Here is a 24,094-nt window from a genome sequence, read left to right as displayed (position 1 = left end):
AACAAAACGCAGAGTCAGTGATCAGTTTGTGGCTGGACAAATCATACTGGACGGACTGAGAGTTGGTCGTGACAAAATGTCGGCCTGGTGTTCAAGGAAGCACACATTGCTTTTGTGACAATAAGATGCACATGCAGGTGGGCATTTCTTGCAACCATGACCACAGCCTTTTGGAATCTAAGTCCAAATTTCTGATGATGTATCTGTGTTTAAGTTAGCAGACCCTGTGGGACCTTGTGGGCTTACAGCCTGTGGCTCGCCTCACCTCACCTTAGACTGACAGAGCTGCCTTGAGACATCAGCCAAACAGAGTACTCCTAAGACTGCCAATCGCCACACCCTCGGTCTGTGAATCCAAAGGTACAGGAAGTGGTCTGCCCAAGCTGGGTTATTGCATCAGCTCCACAGGCTTCCATGCACACAGTTTGAGTCACTCCCCACCACACAGGGCTCAGAAATGCCACCTCCTTCCAACCCAGTCGGGCAGAGGACTTGAGGCATCCATCCTCTCTTCCAGACCACGGCTAAATTTGGAAGACACCAGGTCACCGGGATAAAAACAACTTTGAGTACTGCCTGTCAAGGGCTGTCCCTCCAATCCACAAACAGAGGACAGGTTTGACAAGAATGTGTGGAAAACTAGAACCTTCTCGGTCTCCTTAGGAGAGCCACAGGAGGCCCAGGGGTGTCTCAAGCTGGACCATAAACTGGTGAAGCCAAACGTTATCCCGGAATATCTGCACCAGGATGTTCTAAAGGGCTTATTAAAGAATGGACTACTGACCCCAGGAGGATTTGATGCCGTGCCTAAGGGTGGGGCGCCTTAATCTGATGAGGCAGGTCAGGAGCCACTGAGCTAAAGCACTCTGGTTACAATAGTGCTGAGCCATCGTTTGGGCTCTCCAGAAAGCCCCAGAAATGACTAATTTGTGGTCTATGAGGAGGGAGGTTTTCCAGATTGTACAGAGGTACGTTTTAACTGAGAATGCTCACTAAACTGGTCTTTTGCCAGCTGGTTCTAACTCAGGTGCTCAGTCACACCTGGGACCCGCCATCACTTCTAGTGCGTGAAGCACACATCCATGACTCACCCATTTCCCCCAAATCACTGAAACCCAGGTTCTGACATGACCTTGAACACGGGTTTCTCAAAATGATTTTCGCAGTTTGTTTGGAGCACAGGCTTCCTGTGCGGATCTTCCTGCCGCTCAGAGTGTCAAGATGTACATCTTCCGTTACCTTGGCCTCTGGGTCCTGCCCTTACACAGCTATACAATATTGTCGTTTTCTTTTTTAATATTTAAATTTTATTATTTATGTGTGTACATGTGCACGCATGTGCATGGGGGTGACTGTGGAGGCCAGAGGAGGCTGTCAGATCCCCTGGAGCTGAAATCATACACAGTTGTGAATTGCTCAGCACGGGTGCTGAAGCCATACCCAGGCTCTCTGAAAGCAGCAAGCACTTTAACCAATGAACCACCTCTCCAGCCAACCTCTGTTTCATCTTTACACACATTATGTTTTGGTCATGTTAGGGCCTTGCGTATACTAGGCAAGTACTCCACTACTGAGTTACATCCCCACTCCCATTTCCTTTGACAAGAGTTATTCTCCTTGTCCTCTTGGGGCCCTGCAATGGTGTTCCTTAAGCTCTCACTATAACCTGACCCCAAGGCTGACCTCCAAATCTAACTTTGATTTCGTACAACCTACCTTGGTGATGTGGCAGGGACCTTTCCAGACCACTGCAGTAAAGTGAACAGAAAAACCCGAATTTTGTGTGTTTCCCTCAGCATATTCAGGTTCTGTTTAATTGTGCTGGAGTCTACTAACTATGCAACATTATGTCAAATAAAATAATAAACATATTTTGTTTATTTTGGTTTTGGTTTTTTTTGAGACAGAGTTTCTCTTTGTAGCCCTAGATGTCCTGGAACTCACTCTGTAGACCAGGCTGGCCTTGAACTCATAGATATCCATCTGCCTTTGCCTCCCAAGTACTGGGATTAATGGCATATGCCTCCACCACCTGGTTGTACATCTTATTTCATTGTTAAAAACTGCTAACAATCATTTGAGCTATTGGAAAAATGGATTTGTTTGACTAGGGGTTGGGCAAATTCTCAATAGATAACAATATCTACCAATCACAAAATAAGGTATGTCTGTATTTTCCCTGCTTAAAGTTTTCCCATAATTCCCCATTATCTGCAGCTAAAGTCAGCGAGCTATTCCTTGTCCCTGATTGGTCTGTCTCTAATCTTATCACTGAAATGACAAATCTTATACCCTATCCATCTCTTCCAGCAAAGCTGGTCAATTCAGATTCCAGGCCTGTGCTCTACAACTTCCGGCCTCTTGGCTCATAGGCTTAGAGCAGAACTGCCCTTCTTTCTGGCTATAAAAATCACATCCATCATTTAAGGCCCAATTCAAGTCTTAAGACCTTTCTCGGAACTACTTCCTGATGGCTGCCACCTGTCAGCCACCATACCAGAACATTCCCAGCACCCTAGAACACCCAGGCGTGAGCTCGGGTGTGTGCTTTGTGCTTTCCCTTCCAGGTCACCTCCGACAAGATGAGCTTGGTGCTAGGCACTTTACAGCCCCACCAGCCTTGCCTGCTGAGTTCTCTAGCCATGTTGGAATTGTCAGGGACAGTTTTTGTCCGGTCCCCACTGGTAATCATTTACACACTGGCTGGCGGTAACACTACTCTTAAAAAATAGCCAATTATTCTTTTTACAGACATAACGTGCAAGTTCACTGTCAACATTTTAGAGGAAGAGAAGCCAGAAGAAAAACATATTTAAATCTCTCACTTTACCTCTCAGCTACTGACTTCTGTATATGAGCCCACCACCTCCTCTTCTGTTTTGTTTACTGATGTCTGTCTTTCTTTCTTTCTTTCTTTCTTTCTTTCTTTCTTTCTTTCTTCCTTCCTTCCTTCCTTCCTTCCTTCCTTCCTTCCTTCCTTCCTTTCTATCTTTCTATTCTTTTCTTTTTGGTTTTTCAAGATAGGTTTTCTCTGTGTAGCTTTAGAGCCTGTCCTGGAACTCGCTCTGCAGACTGGACTGGCCTCGAACTCACAGAGATCCGCCCGTCTCTGCCTCTTGAATGTTGGGATTAAAGGGGTGCGCCACCACTGCCCGGCTTGCTGGTGTTTAAATTCCTGGACAACTAAACTCCTCACATTTGTCACCTAGCTGTCACCCTCAATGAAACTTTATTGGATTGACTTTTTTTTTGAACACCCATTTGAACATCCACTTGTTTGTAATTTTCACAGTGCTTAACATAGTTCTGTACATACACGATGTAGGTAGATCATATGTTCAAATACATGCTCATTTAAAAAATGAGCATGTATTTTGGGGCTGTCAGTGAGTAGATGGCTCCTAACACATCAGTAACATGTGCGAAAATCTAATATAATGAATAAGTAACTTCTCCCCCCCTCAGGACAGTTGTCTCACTGTGTACTCTATGTAGTTTTGGCTGCCCAGGAACTTGCTATGTAGAACAAGCTGGTCTCACACTCAAATTTGCCTGCCTCTGTTCCCTAAGAGCTGGGATTAAAGGCATGTACTGGTAACAACTTCTTTAAAAAAAATAAATTCCCTCTAATAATGGAGAACAAACCTAGAGCCTCCCCCATTCCAGTGGAGCACTCTTATCACTGAGCCATATCCCAGCGTTGCATAGATGGTTTCTTTTTCTTTTTCGAGACAGGGGTCCTCTGTGTAGCCTGGCTGTCCCGGAACTCAATCTGTAGAGCAGACTGGCCTTGAATTTGAAGATCCACCTGTCTCTGCCTCCCAAGTGCTGGGATTAAAGGTGTGCACCACCACTGCCTGGAACTAACTTTTTTTTTTTGACATATATTTCTTCCTCAATTTAACTTTTGTTCTAAATCTGGCTTGTAACTAACGGCAGATCATCTTATTTAGAAGAATCACCTATGGTGGTGGCGCACGCCTTTAATCCCAGCACTCGGGAGACAGAGGCAGGCGGTCTCTGTGAGTTCGAGACCAGCCTGGTCTACAAGAGCTAGTTCCAGGATAGGCTCCAAAGCTACAGAGAAACCCTGTCTCAAAAAACCAAAAACAAATAAATAAATATCCATATTCCTTTACTTGAATAGAGGCCAGTTATTCCAATAACTATCACGATTGCCATTCTACTCTAGGACAACAGCCAAGGTCATCTAGGCCTACGATAGTAATAATTTGGGCTGGAAGAATGGCTGAATGATGAACCTGTGCTTAGGATCTGAAAGGTCCTGGGGCTCAATCTCCAGCATCAATGTAAATGAATATCAGAGCTGGACATGGTGGTGGAAAAACCATAATCCCAGCACTTAGAAGGCAGAGGCAAAAGATTGCTGCAAGTCACAAGCTAGCCTGGTCTACAAAGAAAGTTTCAGGTCAAGCAGGGCTACTCTAAACCCACACCCAGTAAAAAAAATAATCTTTCTCTCTTTTTTTGTAGATTAATTCTGTACAAAAGTGTTCAGAACAAAATAATCAACCTCCTTTTACATATTTATAATATGATTCAATTTATAATAAGTTCATTTTGCCAGCTGTTTGTTTTTGCTCCTTGAGACAAGGTGGCCTCAAAGTGGCTATAGAGCCAAGGATGACTTCTGGTCCTCTTTTACTTCCCAGGCAGGTGTCATCATACACAACCCAGTTTCCCAGGTATTGACTCCTTGAAGTATATACTCTTCCAAAGCAAGATTCATCTTGACCCAAGGTGACTTTGGAAATAAATAGAACTTTACATTAATTCCTAAGTCTGGTTACCTAACTCTGAGAGAGACTTGGAACTAAGCATCCTGATGACCTCTGAGTGAAAACACCAGGTACTTCGGATTTCTCAACTCATGGGTTCCTCAGCCCTGTTCCTATACCTTGTGACTGGTCCAACAGATGGGAGGAAAATGGGACAGAAACCAGGAAGTGTTCAAGAAAAGTTTGAGGTACAAACTCAATTAACACTAAGCCTCTCTTTTGCAGACCCAGCTTGCCCCTTCGCCTTTCCTTTCTCTTTTCTTGTCTCCTCTGCCTTCAAACCAAAAGGCCATCATTTTCAAATCTCAATTCCCCCTTCCTTATCATGAGCTCGAGCAGTGAGTGCTCCAGCACCCAGGAGGGAACTCAACAGCTTCCTCTGCTTTGAGAGGGCTGGGCCACCTCTGCCCTTTTCCTTTTAATAAAGGGCTACTAATGGTTGTTTCTTATGTCTTCCCTAAATACCAAACTGTGACTGTCCCCTGTTCCTTCCAATTCTAGGGTATCAACTTCAAACTTTTGTGTCTTCTTAGTCAGCCACTGTCAAGAACTGTGGTAAATTGATGTCTTTTGAGACGGTAAACAAGCAAACAAATAAACACAAAACACAACAAAGCCCCTCCATCCTCAGCTTTCTATTCTGGTCCCCTAAGTGCAAATGCCGGCTCCTTCTTCACCAACAACGTTCAGTGCATCATCGCATCCAAGCCGAACCCGGTTACTGAGGAAACTAAATTTTTCTTCCCAATGGGTCACAGAGAAACACACCCCTCTGGATCCCCTGGTATCTGTCCACCTACAATGTTGCGGAGCCACAACAGCAAACAACTCGCTTTCCAAGGTTGGAGCTGGCTGCCTCGGGCGGCCAGAGGAGGGGGGTGCGTCCAGTCACATTCCTGACCCACTTTCGCATCCCTTCCCTCCCCCTCCTCTTCCTCCTACTCCCCGGCTGGCCGAGAGGGCGCCAGTGCTCGGAGTCATCCGCGAGCCGACCCTGGACCACCGCAGGCCGGTGCACCGGGTGTCTGGCACTGCTGGGGACCCTGAGAAAGCCCCCCCCCCCCCCCCCCCCCCCGCCACACACACGGCTACTCTCGCGTGTAGTACTTCCTCCGGGTCACATGAGCTCGTGAGCACCTGTTGGCTACTTCAGCTCCAGGCCGAGACTCTTCCCGCCCCCCCACCCCCGCGCCCCTCGGGGCAAAGACTCAGGCCGAAGGAAATAGAAACGCTGACTCCTGTTTGCAAACCAGCTTCCCTCCCTCGGCAGGGCTCAGGGGCCCGCGTGTGGAGGGGACCTTGGTCCCCACTCCCTCTACCCCGGGCGGAACGCGGAGGTGGGGTGAGCCCGCCGCCCGCCCCCAGCCCGACTGCCCTGGAAACCTGGGCTTCTTGTGGGCGCGGGGCGGGGATGCTGCCAAGTCCCGGTCGGGGCCGCAAGGGAGAGGGCAGGTAGCGGGCGGTGACCAGTGGGTGTGCGTTCCGGGCGGCCGAGTCCAGGAAGGGGGCGGGAAGCAGTCGTTGCAGCTGCAACTTCGGAGCGTGCACCGCAACTCAGCAACTTTGCCTGTGCCGCGCGCCCCTCCCCCGCGTCACCAGGCCCGGCCGGGGGCCGCGCGTTGCCAGGGTAGGGGACAGATCGGGAGTGCGGACGACTGGGAAAGGGGCGAGGAAAATGACCAAACTTCGCCTGAGTTACGTTACGGGGCGCACCTACACGCACCGAGGCCTTGAGGAGAACGCACGATCCCTCATCGCCCCACTAGGCGACTGCTGCTGGGCTCCGCGCAAGGAAGGGGGCGGGAGGATGGCGCCGGAGCCATGGAAACTGTGCCGGGTGGCTAACTAGAGAGAGGGCCGCGCGAGGCGGTCCCCTGCAGCCAGCATCTTGCAGTCGGATGCAGCTTGGGGTAAGCGCGGCCCAGCTTGCACAAGTTCTTTTCAACCCGACCGCGTCTCTACCGCCTTCCTCGTCCACCTCTCTAAGAAGGTGGCGGTGTAGACCGGTCTGTGGGGCGGAGGCCACTGTGAAGGTGACCGGCCCGGAGGTCACCGTTCACCTGATACTTGTTCTGGGCTCAGAGGACAACTCCAGGCACCCTCTAGTCCCATAAGTTCAGACAGCTTGGAAAAACCCAGGGGACGCATCCAGGAAGATGAAATCAAAAGTGTCTGAAGGGCCTACACTGAGGGTGCAGAGAATTCTGGGCCAACTTGAGATGGTACCCAAAGTCCTTAGAGTCAGGCCCCCAGGGGAGGCAGCCCCGGGTGGGGCTAGGGTGGTCCAGCCAGGTGGAAGAAGGGTGTAAACTAAAGGATTGGACCAATTCCACACACTCAAGCAAAGGCGCGCTAAGAGCCGGAGTTATCAGCCACACCCAGGCCCTGGAAGCCAACTTGGCCTCCAAGCCTCTTCCCTGCCACTCACATACTTGATCTGACTCACTGAAGAGTAACTGATGCTTCACGCCTCAGCCTATTGCCCATAAAGCTAGAGATTTTAATGGTGGTGTTATGAAGTTGAGTCACTCTGGGTGTGGGGATCTTCGGAAGCAAAAGGGTCATTTCAAGTGAAAGTAAACTACCTTCGTGGAGAGGCCTGTCAACAAGCTGAATGGTTTAATTACATGCCATCTTAATTTAAAGAGATTTGCATGCTCATTGAGGCCAGCTGGACAGTTCCTTCTGATGTGTACCTGAAAATTACTCTTTAACTCGGCAAGGCCAATTCATTTTTCCACTGTGAGAAGGTGACTAGTACCTCCCCGCCCTCCCATATGTTTGTTCTTTTTCTTCTCAGTTTAGGAAATACTTACACTCTTCCCCCACCCCCGAAATAATTTTGAAAGCCTAGAGCCAGAGCCCGGTCCCCCAGAGTTGTCCCAAAGATCCTCAGTATGGCCATAAGTTATACTGGCAGGGTGGGTGGTGCCTGAGATCCTTTGCACCACGTTTTATCCATTCCAGATGTGCTAGTTTTAACATCTTAGGTTTAACTTGAGCATCTCTGATGTCTCCTGTCTGCTGACATCCTGGCATTAAGTTTTAGTTTCACTGGTGTTCCTTCTTAGTGGTCCATAAAATAAGGAAGTTTGATAAATGCTGAGCTAAACAGTTTAAATCCGGTTTATTTGTTTTACAGTAACTACACCAGCTTTATCACAAGACCTGTCAGTGTTCCATGCAGGAAGGGGCCTCATGTCACCCAGAAGAGATTATAATGTGCTCGTTTTAAAATAAAAAGAAAGGTCTCCTGTTTGCTTGTGTTTGCGCATGTGAGCTTGTGTGCATGCATGCGTTTGTGTTGGTGAACGTGTGTACATGTGTGCATGTGTCTGTGTGCATGTATAAATGTGTGCATGCTCGTGTGTTGTTCCTTAGGCCTAACAGTTCTCTTTAGGAACTGCTGATTCAGGGCTCCTGCGAGACTTGAACATAATGAAGGGAAATTGCTTGTGTTTCAAAATGACACCATCAGGAATTATTTAAAAATAAATTTAGTGTCATTGCATAAAAGAAGTAGGAAGGAAACGAGCTTTTGAAGAAACACTCAAGGAATTGTTCCCATTCCGCTTCCATCAGTGTTGTTAAGAGCTGTGAATATTTATGGTAGGTCAGGAATTTCGTGCATCTCAAATATATAATCAATACTACACTGCCTCCTGCCTTATTTTGACTTGGGAAAGGAGAGAAAAAAAAGTTTTACTTAAATTTGACTGGCTTATTGAACTGAGAGTGTAGATTGGTGGCACAGTGCTTGCCTAGCATACATCAAGCCTCAAGTTTGAGCTTTTGAATTCAAATAAAAAGACTGGCACTAAGCTCCTAATTACAGATGGCTGTGAGTTACTTAGATTTGGTTTCCAATAAATCTATTGCAAATTGCTGGGCAGTGGTGGCGCACACCTTTTAAGCCCAACACTTGGGAGACAGAGACAAGCAGATCTCGGTGAGTTTGAGGCCAGCCTGGTCTACAAAGTGAGTTCCAGGACAGGCTCCAAAGCTATAGAAAAGAAATCTGTCTTGAAAAGCCAGGGGGGAAAAAAAAAACAAACAAGTTTTGTAAACAAGCTAGGCAAGTACTGCCCAGGCCTCAAAGATGCTTTACTTATTTTATTGCATGTTTAAAATGGGAGAGGGCTGAAGAGTTGTCTTAGAGGTTAGGAGCACTTGTTGCTCTTACAGAAGGCCTGGGTTCTATTTCCAGCATTCCAAATGTTGGCTCCCAACCATCTGTAACTCTAATCCTAGGGGATCTGACACACCCTTCTGACCTCTGAGGACACCAGGCTTGCATGTGGTGTACATACATATGCATACATGCAGGCAAAACATTCATACACATAAATAATAAAATTGATAAATCTTAAAATGCGGTCGGGAGCATCGGTGTGCACATGAAGGTGTGAGGACCAACTCTCAGGAGCTGACCCTCTCTACCACGTGGGTCCCAGGGGTCAAACTCAAACTCAGGTCATCAGGCTTGAGAGCAGACTTCTTCATCCCATGAATCAGCTTGCCAGCCCTGCGAATATGCTTTTTACACACCAATCCTACCTATTGCCCCAAGACTTAGACTAAGGTTGGACCAAGTCACCTAACGTCAAGTCTAACTTATGATAAAGCACTGAGTAGCTCTGTGCACTCACTGATGGCCATTTTGTACACATGATGGGATGTGAAAAGTTAAAGCACCATATCTAAAGAACATCACAATACAGTATGATGAGGTCTGGATTCTGTCCCCCCATGAGAGGACCAGATTACAGATTGCCAGCTTGAGGGAAACATCCTGACTCAAAGGACAGTTTCTTTAAGTAAAACATTTTATTCTGAATGTGTGTGCATAACGTGGGGGGAGTCAGGAATGCCTCATGTCAGAGGACAACTTTATGAAGTTGATTATTGCCTTCCACCTTTCCATGGTTTCTGGAGACTGAACTCAGGTCTCTAGGCTGGAGTGACAAACACCTTCACCCACTGGGCCTCACCAGTCCCCAAAGGACGGTTTCTACTGAATGTGTATTGCTCTGTTAAACTATTACAAAGAAAAGAATTGTAAGTCCAAAAATTTCCCCAAATAATTCTCGGAAGCAAATTTTAAAATGATAGTGAAGCCGGGTGGTGGTGGCACATGCCTTTAAACCCAGCACTCAGGAGGTAGAGGCAGGCAGATCTGTAAGTTTGAGGCCGGCCTAGTCTATAGAGTGAGTTCCAGGATAGGCTCCAAAAGTTAGAGAGAAACCCTATCTTGAACTAATAGTGTGATAAAGAGAAAGGTATGCAAGAGAGAGAGAACAAACAGGCTCTTTGTTTGTTTGTTTTTGTTTTGTTTTGGTTTTTAGAGACAGGGCTTCTCTGTAGCTTTTGGAGTCTGTTCTGGAACTTGCTCTGTAGACCAGGCTGGCCTCAAACTCACAAGAGATCTGCCTGTCTCTTCCTTCTGAGTGCTGGGATTAAAGACATGCACCATTGTCCCCACTGCCTGACTTTGACGGGCTTTTAACTTCAGTCATCCAGGAATCTGAGGCAGGAGGATCTCAAGTTCAAGGTCAACTTGGGCTGTGGAGCAAGTCTATGGACAACTTGGATACCTTATGTATTGTAACAGAATAAAAAAGCAAAAAGAGAAGTGGTGTATAGCTCAGTGGTGGAGCTCTCGTTCAGCACGAACGAGGTTTAATTCCCAGTTTTGGAGGGAGGGGAAGTAAACATGGAGAAAGAGATACACGCTTTACAAAGAGAGATGAAGTTGAGAGTAGGAAAGAAAAATACCCACCACTCATTCCTTGCCAAACATTAGAAGCAAGACTTGGTCTACTTAGAATGTTTTTATATGCAAATAATATTTTATGCTTTAATTATGAAATATAAAGTATGCATTTACATACATCAATTCATTTACTCCTGTAAGATAGAAGGTACAATCTGTGGTCTCATATTATGGGCCCCCCCCATTTATTTATGTAGCAGACATATGCTGAGTACCTACCAGTCTCCAGATGTGGAACTGAATTTTGATATTACAAAGACAGATATGAGAAAACCTTTAAAAGTTGTGTCCAGTAGGAAAGATTGTGTTCATAACAAGTAATTGCAATTTAGAGAGACAGTGAGACTTGGGATGGCTAACTATTGATTCAAGGGAAGGAAAGTTGAGATTTGGCTGGGTTTGTGATTGCAAATAATCGGCTGCCTAATCTCTTTTATTTTTCAAATAACACCATGGTATATAGTATAACCAGTCAGTTGCCTCTGCATCTATCCCTCAGTACCTAAAGAGGAGGTCCCAGCCCTCTCCCTTTGAATACCCCCAAACCCACATAAAAAATGGTGTAGTATTGGCACAGTTCCTAGGTACATATTTCTATATGCTTTGTTTGTTTGTTTGTTTGTTTTGGCTTGCATATTTCAAGACAGGGTTTCATGTTCATGTAACCCAGACTTACTTTAAACTCTGCAGAGCAGGATGATGTTGAAGTTCTGATCCTCCTGTGGCTAGAGGGTTCTGGTGTCACCACTCCCCATTTATGCAGGCAGGGGGATCAAACCCAGGACTTCCCCTGTGTCAGGTGAGCAGTCTGCTGGTGGAGCTCCACCCAGTCTTTTCTTATGTACTTTCAGTCACCTGATACAATGTAAAGGTTATGTAAAAATCTGGTACATAGTATTGTTTAGAAAACAAGGACAAGGAAAAACAGTCTCTGCTTATTTAGTACAGCCGTGTTAGTTTTTGCCCCCTTCTATTCCACGTTAGTTGAATTTGCCGAGGCAGAGCACTAAGATATAGAAGACTGACTTAAAAAAAAAAAAAGAATTAAAATTAAAGTCAAACCCGTTGAATCTTAAGAATCAGAGCAAATTTTGAGGTTGTTTGGGCTAACTTGTTCTTTCTCCAACCTCAGCACAGACACATGGAAGAAGAATTTGCTCAGAGTTACTCTGCAGAGTTAAATGATGATTAGCTAGGATTGGGATAAAGATCTCCCAACCTGCCGCTGGATCTCCATTCTCAGCAGCTGTGTTGGAAAGAGGGCATGAGGAAAGACTCCTTGTGGTCCTGTTTTCACTGCTGAGCAGTGTGGACCCATCTTAGCGATGACTGGCCGGGATTGTTGAATTTATGATAAAATATCCCATGACTTAAACGCTTATTTAAGGAAATATTCCTAAGAGGAACTGCAAGGGGATGTCAGATCTGTGAGTTCCTTAAAAACAGCCACACATCTGCTCCCAACTGTCTAATTCTAGTTCCAGGGGATCTGATGCCTGCTCCTGGCCTCCTTGGGCGCGTGGTTCACATGCATCCGTATAAGTAAAAGTACTCATTCTCATAAAATAAATCTTTAAAAAGTTTAAGAAAAAAAGAAAAAAAAACGCAATAAAACAGCTACTGTCCTTAACAACCGAGGATAGAAACTGCGGAAGGTGATGCAGGCTGGTAATCCTAGCACTCAGGAGGCAGAGGCAAGACAGTGGCTACAAGCTCTAGGCTACTCTAGTCTACATGCTGAGCTTCAGGAGAGCCTGAAATACAAAGTGAGTTGCTGTTTCAATAAAGAAGGTGCGGTGTGTGTGTGGGGGTGAGCCATGGCATGGTTAGTAAAGTTTTTGCTGTGAATCTGGGCCACCAGCACATGGATTCAGGACAGGCCAGTCTCTGTGAGTTCCAGGCCAGTCAGGGCTACAGAGTGAGACACTGTCTCAAAGTCAGAACAAATCAACAAAGCTAGGTGCAGTGAGTATGCATCTGTAACCCCAACATTGAGGGGTGAAACAGAGACAGGTGGATTCCTGAAGCTTATTGGCCAGCTGCTCCAGCCATCAGTGAGGGATCCTGTCTCAAAACATAAGGTGGACAGAGACTGAATAAGACATCCAATGTGGACTGCTGATCTCCGTGGGCACCTGTACATACATGCCCCTGTTTGCTCATGTGCACAAGAGTACCCACACACACTACATATAACATGCACATACTACATATAACACACACATACATCCTGCATATAACACACACACACACACACTCAGAAAAATGGAAGAAAAAACACATCTGGTTGTTTTTAAAGACAGCTAGGGAATGCTGACTATGTATTGGAGAACATAAAGGAATTACTGAGTTCAGAGTTGGTAAGTTTGTGATTATATTTAAAGCACAGTTTTTTTGTTTGTTTCTTTGCTTTGTTTTGGTTTTTCAAGACAGGATTTCTCTGTGTAACAACCCTAGCTGTCCTGAAACTCTCTTTGTAGACTAGGCTGGTCTCAAACTCACAGAGATCCACTTGCCTCTGCCTCCCAAGTGCTGGGATTAAAGGCGTGTGCTACCACCACCTGGCTAAAGCACAATTCTAATGTCTTAAACAGTAAAGTATTTGCTCTGGAATGCTGTGTTGTCACTAAAATAATCTAGTGCTTGGTGTGTGCACGCATGTGTGTAGGAGAGGTACATAAATGAAATATACTTAGCTGTGCCCATTCTGGAGCTTGCTGTGATGACCAGGCTAACCTTAAACTTGAGGAGATCAAGATGGCTGCCTCTGCCTCTGGAGTGCTAGGATTGAAGGTGTGTGTCATTACATCCAGGCTCTACTTCGTACTTTAAAAGTCATCTTTAAAAAAGGTCTTTAAAATTTTCCAAAATGAGATGGACAAATAAATATAGGAAAGAAGAAATGTCCCCTTTCATTTTGCACAGAAAGGAACATGCTGTTGCTTATTTTTGGAAGCTATGGAATATTCAGGAGTATTCAAAGAGCATCATCCTGGAATCTGTATTATTCGGGGCCTCTTTGTGGCTAAGAAGAGTTGCTATGTTATTGGTTTTATCCTAAGATTTATAGAGTTGGTTTATAATACTGTGTTCTTAATTGTATGGGTAATATATTTAAAACACATGGGGCAGCCGAGTGTCTGGTTCTATTTTGAATGGTTTTGCTGTATCTCCACCCTCTTTCTATTCATATGATATATATGCATCTGGAAATCATCAAAATATCACAAAGACAACACAATGAGTGCAGTTAATTTAAGGTATAGATACCATAGCGGTTATAAGCAAGATCACTATCATTCAATAAATATTTGGTGATATATTATAGAGAGCTGGAAAACTGGACCCAGGATGGGATTTTCAAACACTCAGAAAAGAAGTAAAGTGCAGGAGACCAACTTCATGAACTCAGAAGCTCAGGGGAAAGTTTTTTTTTTAATTAAAATATTTATTATTAGTATTAAATGAAGGCTGCTTTATATTGCTCAGCTTGGTCTTAAACTCCTGAACTCCAACAATTCTCTTGCTTCAATCTCCTGAACAGCTGGGACTACAAGCACAGGCTACCACCAAAGGGAAAAGCATTTAATCCCACTTGGTTTAAATCACCGAAAAACACAATAAAGATGTGCCAAGCATCTCTTTCTGCTTTCATGTGTGTCCTGGCTAGTTTTATGTCAACTTGACACAAGCTAGAGTCATCTGAAAGGAAGGAGCCTCAATTGAGAGAAAATGCCTCCATAACATCCCACTGTGGGGCATTTTCTTAATTAGTGATTGATGTGGAAGGGCCCAGCCCATGGTGGGTGGTGCTATCCTTGGGCTGCGGGTCCTGGGTTCTATGAGAAACCGGACTGGGCAAGCCATGATTAGCAAACCAATAAGCAGCATTCCTCCCCAGCCCCTGCATCAGCTCCTTCTTCCAGGCTCCAGTGCTCACCGGTTTTGATGATGAACTGCTTTTGATATGGAACTGTGGATAACTTTACTCCTTTGCTCCCCAAGTTACTTTTGGTTATGGTGTTTCATCGTAGCAATAGCAACCCTGACGGAGACAATATGTCTCTGCTCCAAGTCTGTGGTTTCTTCTTAGTGACTGAACAGTCTTGCAGGGGACTGTAGTGTCTGCAAAGTCTTCTGTGTGTTACTCACCCAAGAGTAAATGTATTTCTCTAGCAAGGCTTTGTACCCAAGTGGATGTCTCTGTCACTAATTAACACATTTATTTAGATGTGTTTCGAAATGTGTATAGTCGCTTTCTTTCTGTGTTAGAAATGGTGACTTACGTTACCTTTCTCATTGTCACAAAATACCTGACAAGAAGCAACTTAAGGAAGAGCTGCTTTTTAATTTTAGTTATTTAAATTACTTTTTTATTTTATTAGTGCTGTGTGAGAGGGTCAGATTCCCCTGGAACTGGAGTTACAGACAGTTGTGAGCTACCAGCCGGTTGCTGGGGATTGAACCCGGGTCCTCTGGAAGAGCAGCCAGTGCTCTTAACTGAGCCATCTCTCCACCACAAAAACAAATAGATAAATAATTAAATAAACAAACAAATAAATTTAAAGAGGAAAGCTCCCCCCCCCCACTGGAACATGGAGGCTGTGAGGGGAGGTTGGGGGGGGGACTCCTGCTGTGCCAGAAATCTTAGGAAAAAGCCCAGGAATTTGGAGGAATTGAAGGAGAAACTCCTGCAGGAGTCTGCACTGAAGACACTACGAAAGGCAAGGAAGAGGCTAAGCTATGAGAAGGCAAAGCCCTATCACAAGGAACACAGGCAGGTGTGCAGGACTGATAATTTGGATGGCAAGGGAAGCCGGAAACAGCTAGGTGCTTGCAGAACCCAAATTGACGTTTGTCATTGGAATCTGAGGTACCAATGATGCAGGCACTAAGGTCTGTAAGGTATTGCCACTTTCCCATCTCTATCAAGTCTTCCATGGTACCTTTGCCAAGCTCGACAAGGCTTCATCTGACACGCTGACTGTGGAACCATACATTGCATGGGGGTACCCCAAGCTAACCCAACCTCAAGTCATCTACAAGCATGGCTGTGGCGAAATCAGTAAGAAGCGAACTCCCTTGACAGATAATCCCTTGATTGCTCGATCTCTTGGTAAATATGGCATCATCTCTGTGGAGAATCTGATTCCCAAGACCTATACAGTTGGAAAAAGCTTCAAGGAAGCGAACAACTTCCTCGTTATCTTTTCCACTAGTGGAATGAGGAGAACGACAGCTCGTTTTGTAAGGATGCTGGCAATAGGGAAGACTAGACTAACCGTTTTGTTGTTGTTGTTTTGTTTTTCGAGACAGGGTTTCTCTGTAGCTTTGGAGCCTGTCCAGGAACTAGCTCAGTAAACCAGGCTGACCTTGAACTCACAGAGATCTGCCTGCCTCTGCACAGAGATCTTCCTGAGTGCTGGGATTAAAGATGTGCACCACCACCGTCAGGCTGATTAACAGGTTCGTTAGACAGATGAACTAAGGTGTCACAAACGGCAGTTTTGTAATCTGGCTAGTTAATAAACAGTCACAGCTTGGCAAACTGGGGAAATAATAAACAGAGAAAATGTTTGTTTCGGGGTCAAGGCTTCAGTATGTGTGTGTCTGTATTGCTCTGGGCCCTTGGTGAGACAGCAGATCACACCAGGAGACAGTAGCAGAGGCCCATTGACATGTTGGAGGATGAAACACACAGAAAGAAGAGGTAGGGAGAGGGGCTAGAGTCTGCTATAATTAGTCTCCATTGTCAAGTTGACTGGATTTGGAAGCACCTAGGAGACACACCACTGGATGTGTCTAGGAAGGCATTTCCAGAGAAGCTCAGCTGAGGAGGGAAGCTCTACCTTGAACACCCCGTGGATTGATCCCACATTGAAGACACAGGGGACAAGTGAGTCTAGCAACGGCGTTCATCTTTCTGCTTCCTGACTGGGACTCCACGTGACCTGCCGTCTCTCATCCCTGCGGTCACGGTAGAGCTGCTCCATCTCCACGCCTTCCCTACCATGATGGACTGCATCCTCACACTGTGATGCAAATTCACACCGACATTTCTGTCCTTAAGTGACTTTGGCCAGATATTTTGTTAGCTCTATTAACTGCAATGGGGAAAATAACGAAAACTGGCTCCCAATATCCCCTTAAAGGTATGCCCACAATGTCCTAATTTTCTCCTCCTAGGCCCCATCTCCTGAAGGTCTCACCACCTTTCCAAAATACCATGAAATAGAGCACTTTTGACACATGGGGATTTGTGGGGACAGGCACACAGCATCTGACTTACAACAACGACGTAAGGATGAAATGATATCACGGACCATTGGTATGTGTCAGAACTATTTTGGAGGCTCTGGGCCTCCCTTCTTTACCTTTTCTTCATACTTACATTCAGTTCTCTCTCTACATGCATGGATTCCATGTCTATATATTTAACTGCAAATAGAAAATATATTAGGGGCTGGAGAGATGGCTTAGCAGTTAGGAACACTTGCTGCTTTTGCTCAGGACCCGGGTTCAGTTCCCAGCACCCACACAGCAGCTCACGTGTTCTAATCCCAGTTCCTGGGTGTCTGGTGCCCTTTCCGACCTCTGCAGTACCAGACATGTGCATGGTATGCATACATGTAGGAAGCACCCAAATGTATGATAAAAACACATAAACATGCTGGGAGAGATAAAATATTTTAAAAGTTGTCTTTTGAACTTGTGATAAATTTTGTTACTAGTACCCAAGTATCATAGTATAATAACTATTGACAACATTTACTTTTTTTGTTTGTTTTTGGTTCTTAGTTTTTTGAGACAGGGTTTTGGTGTGTGTGTGTGTGTGTGTGTGTGTGTGTGTGTGTGTGTGTGTGTGTGTAGCTCTGGCTGTCCTGGAACTCACTCTGTAGACCCTCTGGTCTTGAACTCACAGAGATCCACCTGCCTCTACCTTCTGAGTGCTGGGATTAAAGGCATGAGCCACCACCACCCACCCTGCAAAGAAATGACCCAAAGTAATCCGTCACCTGGTGAGTTCTTGTTTTTGTTTTTTATTTTGCCTTGTTTTCTAGACAGAGTTTCTCTGTGTAGTCCTGGCTGTCCTGGAAACTCACTCTATAGACCAAACTGGCCTCCAACTCAGAGATACACCCACCTGTCTCTGCCTCCTAGATGCTGGGATTAAAGATGTGAACTACCACTGCCCACGTTCACATTATTTTAAGTGTTGTGAGTAATCTAAAGATGATTTGTATACATACAGACATAGATACCATATTCCATGCAGATACATAGTCATTTTATAGAAGCCATGAGCATCTGGGGCTTTGGCTATCTGCAGGGAGCTTGAGAGTCAGTCGCCTTGGAATGCCAAGGCATGGCTGCATTCACTTTAATATCCAACACCAGAAAAAGTCTGCCCAATCCACAGGCACCATCAGACTGGAAATACCAAGATACAGATGTCTGATGCATCAGTTAGCAGTAATTAAAGTGTGGTGCTCTTGTGAGAACCCCAGAGACTGTTAAGAGGGCCTCGGAAGGTTCTTGTTCCAGAAACGTTTTTGCCCTCGATTTTCTGCTTACTCTTTGTAAGTCTCTCTTCAGCGGGGTACTTTCTGAAGGGACTTTACTCTTGGAATATTGCAGCAAGCCGGCAAGCAGATGGCATTCTTGTCGAGTGAGGATCCAGTCAGTGGAAAGGCTGGGCTCCCAAATCCTGAACTGGAGGCGGCACTAATACGAAGAGGCTTGTTTACTAGCAAACCCTCTCGGCTTTACTCATTTCCTAATAACTATTTGCTCCTTGCCAAGGTCTTACTCCACACTGGGCATTTTATGGTTATCATCACCAATCTGCGAAGCAAAAATTGTTGTTTTTCCATTGCCCAGATGAAGAGATGGGACGTTCAGTGGCTAACTGGTTGGTTCATCTAACGTTCCGCAGCCAGTGAGTGGTGGAACTAGAATCTGAACTCGGGTCTGTGACTTCACAACCCTACGCAGCACAGAGAGGGGTCTCCTGGCCAGCTCAGGTCTCCCGCCTTAGGCGCCCGCTTGTTCTTATCTTTGGGAAGGCAAGGGTTGGAGTAAACCGAAGCCGGATACCGACAGCTGTTTTCCCAGCTCTCTGTCACTCAGCACTTCTTGCTTAGACTTCCCAGGGACTAGAAGGCGTGTAAGTGGCTTAACCGCTACCAGCTCATCCTTGAATTTGATGCACAGATGGCACTGGGCTGGATGTGACTTAACCTAATTATTCTGGCCTTTTCACAGCTAGAAATGGTCAACAAGCAGGAGAGACTTTGAAAGACTTATTTATTTAGCCCTTAGTGTCTTAAAAAAGAAGGAAAGCAAATGAGTCTGTGGCTTTCCCATAGGAGGGACATTTTGCTCACTGTTGTCTACAAAGACAATTTAAAGGCTATCGCACACTATAGCTATCAAGTCAGCAAGCACCATTGTGGAAGCTGGAAGAGCTCACCGCTTCAGACGTATGGTGATTTAAAAAGTAGGGCATCCTTCTGGCTCAACAGCTTGGCCCCTCTTACACGCTTTGATGGGAACTCATCTCTCACTTCCTACCATCTTTTCGGGATCCTGAATCCTGTTACCACGTGCTGATGACCTTAATTGATTGTTTTCTCAGTGTACCACCCTGAGGTCCTGAGGCTTCAGCGTTCTGGCTAAATCCTGGATAAGAAGCCCTGTACCAATGATTTTGAAACGGGTGGAGACGAAGCCCGACCAAAAACTTTAAGTCCCCAAAGACTGTCCATTCGAACCACCTGGACTCTGAAAAGCTGAGGAAGACAAAACCACGTGCGGGCAGTAAGATCCTCTGATTTTCCAAGAGTTCTGCCTGGTCTACACTTAACTCGATGGAGAAATGGAAGGAAGCCATTTGAGTTTGGGAGGTTGGAGGGAAGGGAGTGTCATAGTCAGAAACCAGGGATTCCAGTCTTCCGGAAGCAGCAGGGAGCAGCAGGTAGCGTCCCAGGCAGCCAGCACTGGCGTGAGGGACAGGCAGAGGACCAGAGCAACGCTTCTTAAAGCTGCAACCCTTGGCCTGGGAAGCTGCATGGTGTTTGTGAATCGCTAAAAACACTGTAGGAGGACAATTAGACTGATTAGCTGTCTGCAGGAAGAGAGAAGTCAGTGTCTGGGACCACGGCCGTGAATGAAGACTTTTTCACATTGTGGACTTGACTAACAGTCTAGGATGTGGACTTAGGACTTTGCTTCAAGAAGAGTTCTTTTTTTTTTTTTTTTTTTTTTTTGATTTTTTGAACTATGTAACTCTGGCTATCCTGGAACTATGTAGACAAAGCTGGCCTTGAACTAATAGAAATTTGCCTGCCTCCCGAGTTCTAGGATTAAAGGTGTGTGCCTTTAATCCTAGAGATTTCTGTTGTTTTGTTTTGTTTCTGTTTTTTTGTCTCTGTGTAGTCCTGGCTGTCCTAGAACTCAACTATGTAGAGCAGGCTGGCTTGGAAATCATAAAGATGCTCCTGCCTTTTCTGCCTTCCAAGTGCTGGAATTAAAGGCATGCAACGCCACACCTAGCTAAGGAAGTCTTTTTTTGTTTTGTTTTGAGACGTGGTTTCTTTGTGTAACCCTGGCCTCAGAGATCTGTCTGCCTCCGCTTCCTAAGCTAAAAGGTGTGGGCCACCACCACCTGACTGAAATTCTTTTTAGTAGTTTTATCTCCTTAAATAACAAAGAGATTTAAGTAACAGAATGCATCTATGTTTTCCTCACTTGCTTAGTGGATTTGGGTTCCAGGTACACCTTTACAAAACACCTCTAAATGTTAGCCTATCTCTACATGTACAGCATACCTCTACATGTATAGCGTACCTCTACAGGTACAGTGTACCTCTAAGTTTCATGGCAAAGAAGCAGTGTTCTGAAGCATAAAATCAGCTGCCTGTGTCTTGCCCTATCGTTCTTTCCAGATGAGGCTGGTTCACCTCTTGTCAGCAGCTGGACGTTGGTTTGTTAACACTACCCCATGTCCCAGGTAGTGGGCTCAGATGGGTCTCAAAATAGCCCAGGAACAGAGGGCTGATAAGATCCCAGTGGGCAGAAGGTAATGTTACACCATCTATGGCATAACCTCTAGAATGATCGCTGCTGCCCTTTGCTCCGGAATCCAGCTCCGGTGCATTGAAAAGTAGAAAGTCCTCAAACAGTTGGGGGTGCAGTGTTCTCGCGCTTTTCCTTGAAGTTAGTTAAACTTCCACTCATGCTTTGGAAGTACCAAACAAGCAGTTTGCAGTCTTTTATTTCCTTTCTTTCCCTTATTTTGCTTTAGAGGGACGGGTGACCAAACAAATGTTCCGGGGGTCCCGTTAAGCAGAACAAAGTGCTTTCTTTGCTAGAGCACGTACCAGCTTTATTACAATGCACGGCACACTCTGAGTGCTTTTGGCACACACTGGAGCACAATTGAATTCTGGAGCTTTGGGGACAAACAACACTGCTAATTTGCGCAGCCACGCCCCCCCCCCCCCATCCAGAGCCTGGGAGATGGGCGGGGAGCTGTGAGACACGCCTCTACGAGAGGATGTTAGAGCATCAGGCTAGATGGGTTTTCCAGGCTCAGGAAGGGGAAAGATCCATCTGGGGAGATAGTCCGGTTTCTGCTGACCCACGTCAGGGTATCTTGCCCCACCCTAGTACAGTTCAAATCTGTGCCTTCCCTGCTGGAAAGCTGCCTCTCGAAGCTGCACAGCTGCCACTGCTGACCCTAGTCTGAGAGGAAGGCGATGTACACTAATATTTATAGAGGAAACCAGGAAGTGAGGAGGCACAGCCCCAGCTTCCTGATGAGGCTGCTGACTCACACTGCCATGCTTCAGGCCATTTCCTTCGTTTCTTTGTACCTCAGTTTCTCAGCAAAACATGGAGGATGAGAATGGAAACCCCTAGAGGCACAGGGAATACCTAATTCACATCTATGATTTTTCAGCGAAACCTAAAAGGCTTCAATTACATGGAATATATCTTTATAGTCATAGCGCAGCATAGGTCGAAATAAATACCATCTGAGGCCCCTCAGGTCATCTTCCTGACTATCCTTTCACTGCCAGTGTCCCCCGGCTCCCTTCCTTTACCTGATGATTTCACTATGCCATTCCTGTTAAGTTTTGCTTCTAGCAGACAGAAGCTTTTAATTTCTCTTTGCTACTCATCCCTGAAGTTGACAGCTAACAAATCTGTGTCCCAGAGACAGCTGCATGGCAGGGAACTGGTAGCCACAGACTTTTTGATCACAGCCCTCTCTGCTGTTTAAGGTGTTTAGGTTGCCCTTTTGTGCTAGGTTTTTGGTCCCCCCCCCCCCTTTTCAAAGTGTTGACTTCATTGTTTGGCTAGAGTGAACCCTTCACTTCCTCTTTGGGGGGTCTGTGTTTTGTCTCCTACTGGGTTTGAAATGTCATGTAGTGTGTTGGGTTTTGCTGGATTATGTCCGGTTTTTGTTGTTTTCTTTTTTGCGTTCCGACATTGTCATCGGTCCCCAGAACCTTCACCACCTCTAGCCTCAGACTGATGGAGCGAGTGTTGGAAAGGCGGTCTCTGGCATTTACAAGAGATATGCATTCTTTTCAAACTGCCCTCTTGCTTCTGTTGCCTGTAAAGGGAGTTCCCCTGAAAGGATAAAAAAGCCAGCAACCCACAGGGCTGCTATCTTTTCCCCCTGCTGTGCGGTCAGGCTGCCCTGTTACTGGGCTTACTAATATCAAGCGGTTTCAGAATGGATCTCAGGCCTTTAGACAGAGCACTGTGCAAACCCAGGCTCTCCACTTCCTACTCACTAGCTTTTCCTGCCTCCCCACATGTGATATTTTTCACTCCTGGAAGCAATATCTTTTTGCTTTGATAAATGCATTTTGGTAGATACCCTTGGACCTTTACTAACTCATCCCAAAGCACGATTGGTGTGCCAGAAAGTCTACTAGATCTTATGTGTGTAGCAAGAATAGTGTCTCTTAGGGGTTGCCAAGAGCAGGGTGTGTGCAGGTGGTGATGGGGAGGCCGCGGGATTAGCAGGCTCACACATGGGAAAATAGGAAGATTTCCGATGATAACTGTATCATAATGTTCACAGTATAATATCGTCTAACAAGAACAAGAGTGTTTCCCTATCTTCCTATCTGCCAAGCACTGGGGCAATTGGTATGGTCTTTATCCATCGCCTGTGACAATTTATATTTTCACTTACTTTAACGAATGAAGGGATGGAGACACGAGGAGGTAAAGGGAGTGCAGGGGGTCAGTTGGTTTCAAACTTGGACATCCAGGTTCTGCAGTTCAGAGAAAGGCCCTTCGGATGGCTTCTGCCTGTGCTAGCGAAAGTCCTGGAAATAAGTCCTCCCCTGTTTCCCTGAAAAGAATTTGTTTCTTCTCTTCTAGAAGGACGTTGGGTGGAGCTAGTTGTGCTTAGGAGTTGTTGCCGAAGCCTGTTTTGCTTCCTCAGCCTTCAGGGATAGAGTCTTATTATTTTCCAGGTGACCTTGGCTCTGGGCTGAATAAGTGAGTTCTCTGATACACTTCAGGAAGGCATCGGGTCGTTCTGCTAATTCAGTAAGAGACATCTTCTTAGGAAGAGATTGGGGTGTTTGTGGGGGTGATGTCAGTGACTGAGTTTCTATTCATAAAGGGAAAAATTCTTTCTGATGTATCTAAATCTATTAAGATGGTCCTGTCAGCTCCAAGGGAACATCCCAAGGATTGACATGCTTGCCAAAGTCTTGGGCAATGTCCCTGTTGCTACATTCAAAGGACATGTCATAGTTATTTTTATTTGGATTCTCAGCATCATTTGCTGCGGTCATCTTTTGAATGAATCCATTCTCGTAATCTCCTAGTTTTTTTAATGTTAATTTTTATTAATTTCTGTTACGTGTATGTGTCTCTTTCCAGGAGACAGGTGTGCGGTCTTACCCTTCCCACTCCATGTCCCACCCTTCCCCCGACCCCCTGGGACTGGTTGGCACCAGGCACCCACTGGTAGATACCCTTCACAGGCAGAGAAGACAAGATGATGTAGGATAAACAGGATATGTCACATAATGGATCTTACTTATTTATGGCCTTCTGAAACAAGTAGGCGAGGCTACTCCCAAACTTGTGGTCCTCTTGCCTCATTCTCCTGAGTGATAAGATTATAAGCATGCGCTGCCATATCCAATTAAGTATTAGATATCTGAATCATTTGAGCTGAAGTTGCTGTAAGCTTATATTCCATAAGTGGAATGAAAAATGGAGTCTGAAGACAGATATGGGGAAGCCATTTCCAGCGCATGGAGCTCCCGTTTGAAGCCTTGACCATGAATGAGATCTCTGCACACGAGAATGTACTGGGACTAGAGAATACTTATGTCTTTGGAGAATACCAATCATGAAGAAACAAGCAAACATCACTCAAGAGGTATGAAGAAAACTAGAAAACCAGGGTTGGAGAGATGACTCAGTAGTTAAGAGCATGTACTGCTCTTACAGATGACCTGAATTCAGGTCTCAGCATCCT

General features: G+C 45.6%; 1 pseudogene; it reads left to right on the top strand.

Moving 5' to 3' along the window:
- The first annotated feature begins 15,167 nt into the window (after window positions 1–15,167).
- LOC125397833 (large ribosomal subunit protein uL30 pseudogene) lies at window positions 15,168–16,818 on the top strand (annotated as a pseudogene).
- The last annotated feature ends 7,276 nt before the right edge of the window (window positions 16,819–24,094 follow it).

This window comes from Myodes glareolus, chromosome 14 (genome assembly GCF_982192425.1).
Source record: "Myodes glareolus chromosome 14, mMyoGla1.1, whole genome shotgun sequence".
NCBI lineage: Eukaryota > Metazoa > Chordata > Mammalia > Rodentia > Cricetidae > Myodes > Myodes glareolus.
Note: the sequence above shows the minus strand (reverse complement) of the source record. Positions and strands in the feature narration are given on the sequence as shown.